We start from the raw sequence: 4,058 nt of genomic DNA, 5'->3' as shown, positions 1-4,058 counted from the left end.
AAGCCTCCTACTATTATTGTATTATTATCAGTGAGTTTATTTATGCTTGTTATTAATTGATTTATATATTTGGGTGTTCCAGGTTGGGGACCTAAATATTTATAATTGTTAGATCTTATTTTTTAATGCTTATTTATTTTTGAGGGAGGGAGGGAGGGAGAGAGAAATTGAGTGAGGGGGGCAGAGGCCGAGGTAGACACAGAATCTGAAGTGGGCTCCAGGCTCTGAGCTGTCAGCACAGAGCCTGACGTGGGGCTTGAACTCATGAGCAATGAGATCATGACCTGAGCTGAAGTCAGATGCTTAACCGACTGAGCCCCCCAGGTGCCCCACAATTGTTAGATCTTCTTGATGGATAGGCTCCTTAGTTATGATATAATGCCCTTCTTCATCTCTTGTTACAGTCTGTGCTTTAAAATCTAGTTTGTCTGATGTAAGTATGGCTACTCCAGCTTTCTTTTGATGTCAATTAGCATGATGTTCTCCATCCCCTCACTTTCAATCTGAAGGTGTCTATAGGTCTAAAATGAGTCTCCTTTAGGCAGCATATAGATGGATCTTTTTTTTTTTTTTATTGTCCATTCTGATGCCCTATGACTTTGGATTGGAGCATTTAGTCCATTTACATTCAGAGTGATTATTGAAAGATGTGAATTTAGTGCCATTGTGTTACCTGTAGAGTTGATGTTTCTAGTGATGTTCTCTGGTCCTTTTCTAGTCTTTGTTGTTTTCGGTCTTTTTTTTTTTTCCCCCTCCAAAGAGTCCTCCTTAAAATTTCTTGTACGGCTGGTTTAGTGGTCACAAATGCCTTTAATTTGTTACTTATATCTGCATTGACTAAATCCCTGGTCATCGTTTCTTCCTGTTCTTTATTTTGAGGTGAATCCTTCTTTCTTGTCATTTTGGAGGAAGCAAAAATAGCAATGGTAATAATAATAGAATGAAATAAAAATTTAAAAATCAAAAGAAAATCAAAGAAAGGAAGCTATATCCTAGGTGTGTTTTGGTCTTCTTGTTAAGAGAAACTTTATAGAAAAAAGAGAAAAGAGAAAAAGAAGAGAAAAAAAATTAAAAACTAAAAAAAATTGAAAATAATAAAATAATTTTGCTTTCCGTATCTGAGAAACAAAAGAAAAGAAAAACAACAAAAACAACAACAAACAGAAGCAACAACAACAAAAAACGAACAAACCCAAATGAAGCTAGATCCAGTTTTCCCTAGAGCTGAAAACTACAGCAGTCTGTGGTCAGTGGACAAAGCTTTTGGAAGGGATTTGTGCTGGTCTTGTGTGGGAGGAGCCTGCCACTCTGATTCTCAGGCCCACTTGCCCTAGTAGAGATGTGATTGGAGGAGGCACTGCTTGGTGCAGCTGTTTAGCTCTCTGGGGTTGATCAGTGTTGGTGGCTAATGGTGAAAATGGCTTCACCTGGCTCTCCAGTCCCCTGAGCGGGAAGTTTGCATCCTCACAGACACATGATTAGTCATCCCTCCTGTGTCCCCTGCTTCCATCAGCTCCCTGCCTTCCCTGTCTGTGTCCCAGCTGTCCACCTACCAAATGGCACTTCTCTCCAGAGTTTTAGCTCAGGTGTGGCTGTATTTTAAAACCCACTTCAGAGATAGACCCCCATGATTTGGACCCACAGTGATCTGTGAGGGGGTCTCGCCACATTGTGGCTGGTGTGGCTTGTCCCAGGAAAAGGTCGCACCACCACACAGAGGCAGTGGCTGAGTTTATGATAGATCACAACACACAGCCAGCTCCAGGGTTTGCTGCCCTCAGCTGGTATCTTTGTTTCTATATGGGTGAATGTGGCAGCTTGATGGCACCTGAAGATCTTTTGACTGTAGAGGGGTTGTTTCACCTCTGCCAAATGCACTCTCCACCCCCCTCACCCCAGCAGGAGAACCACTTCTCCGTATTCAACCAAGAAGATCCTTGGACTGTGCTGCCCGCTCCCAGGGTTCCACCCTGCTTCATCGCCAGAGCACCACCAGGCGCTGACCTCTGAAACTTCAGACTCTGTGCTCCTGGACGTATTGAAACCCTCTCCTATTTTCCCCCCCACTGCCCCCATTGTTAATGGTTTTAGGGAACTGTTTTCTTGTGTAGTCCCCTGTGCATGTTTTCACTCTTTCTTTCTAGAAAAGAGTGCTTTCAGGGAGAGTGCTTTCTCATGCAAACCTGATGCACTGCTCTCTCTCTCTCACTCTGTCTTTCTCCTCTCCACAAAAAGGGCTCCCTCCCCTCTACAGCATCATGGCTCTTCTCTCCCCCAATTCACCTCTCCACACCATGTACCTGCCATGTTCTCTCCCTCAAATTATGCAGATTGTTCTGTTAGTCCTCAGACTGATTTCCTAGGTGTTCAAAATGGTTTGAGGCTGACCTAGCTATGTTCAAGGGACGAGACAAGCCCATGGTCCCCTTACTACTCCACCATCTAAACTCCTCCCCAAACCTTTCCAATTATGGTGATTTTAATTTTTTAAATGTTTATTTATTTTTGAGAGAGAGAGAGAGAGAGCGGGGAGGGGCAAAGAGAGAGGGAGACACAGAATCTGAAACAGGCTCCAGGCTCTGATCTGTCAGCACAGAGCCCAAAATGGGGCTTGAACTCACGAACAATGAAATCATGACCTGAGTTGAAGTCAGATGCTTAACTGACTGAACCACCCATAATCACCGCCGATTATGGTAAAGTTCTATCTATCTATCTATCTATCTATCTATCTATCTATCTATCTACCTATCTATAACTTTTAGAACAAAAGGAATTTTTTCTTTAAATCTCAAACTGGCAATTTGAGATTGCCAAAACCCCTGAGGCCACCCACCTTCCCAGACTCACTGACTGCTGGGCTTTGAGGTAGTGGTCCTGGGCATCAACATTACCAGAAAACTTTTCCACCACCTCTACATGTGGGCTTCTCCCAGGAGTCTTCTCTTAGAACTTCACCCCATGTCCTGTCTGCAGGACTGATGTGCTCCTACAGAAAGACCTCACACAAAGCTGTGATCAGTCACTAAACCAGAGGGAGTGGGACACCTGTATCTCCTGGGGAGGTAGGGGCCTTGGACCCTGGGGAGAGGGAGTGAGTCCAGGGGTGATCCCCAAGGTGAGTGGAGAAATTTGAAGGCTAGGAATGAAGAAAGCAGGTAGGCAATGGGTAGCCTTCTTTGGCCTTGACTGGGGTACCTTGAGCTGAATGAATGGAGGGAATAGCAGACAGGGGAGGCAAGGTTGGCACTTCTATCAGGGTTGGAAGTCTGGGGTTCTTCGAGCCTTCAGAGAAAGGAGAAAGTAGTAATGATGGGACAAAGAGGTCATACTTATTGAGCACGTCTCCATGTTGCACGATGCTCTCTGCCTCTCATCCAATGCTTACAGCAACTCCCTGAGGAGGGTGCTCTTCGTATTATCACCCCATATATAGACCACATGCGGCAGCAGAAACATGGCCTGCATGTTTTGGAGAGGCGCCAACTGAATCCACGGTCCCTAAGTATGACTTGAAAAGTTGCTGAAGTGCTTTGTGCCTCAGTTTCCTTTCTATAAAATGGAGGTAATAACAGGATCTACATCATAGGATTGCTATGAGGATCAAGTGAGTTGATAAATGTAAAAAGCCCATACCAGGTGTGGCTAATGGTAAAATCTCAATAAAACGTCAAGTTCTAGTAATACAAAGTTTTTGTACAGATTCCAAGAAGTAATGTATATAAATAATGCTTCCAATAAATGTGTTTACTTTGATAGGTTTAATACCAGCTTCATTTACTCCTGTATTTGATACATGAAGAAACTGAGGCCTGGAGAGTGAGACGGGAATCTCCAAAGGTCACACAGTGAAAGTGGGACAAATCTAGGACCTGAATGCAGGTTTCCTGGCTTCTAGCAAAGACCAGGATACACTCAGCAAACTTCCCTGGAAAACTTAAAGAAGGTACATGGGAACTTGGCAAAACACCTTGGGGCAGGGGCCCCACACCACCCCCAGGGTGGGAAAGGTGGAGAAGGCACTGGCCACCACGTGGATCCTTCCTTTCATGAGGCCT

This window comes from Prionailurus bengalensis, chromosome C2 (genome assembly GCF_016509475.1).
Source record: "Prionailurus bengalensis isolate Pbe53 chromosome C2, Fcat_Pben_1.1_paternal_pri, whole genome shotgun sequence".
Taxonomy (NCBI): domain Eukaryota; kingdom Metazoa; phylum Chordata; class Mammalia; order Carnivora; family Felidae; genus Prionailurus; species Prionailurus bengalensis.
Note: the sequence above shows the minus strand (reverse complement) of the source record.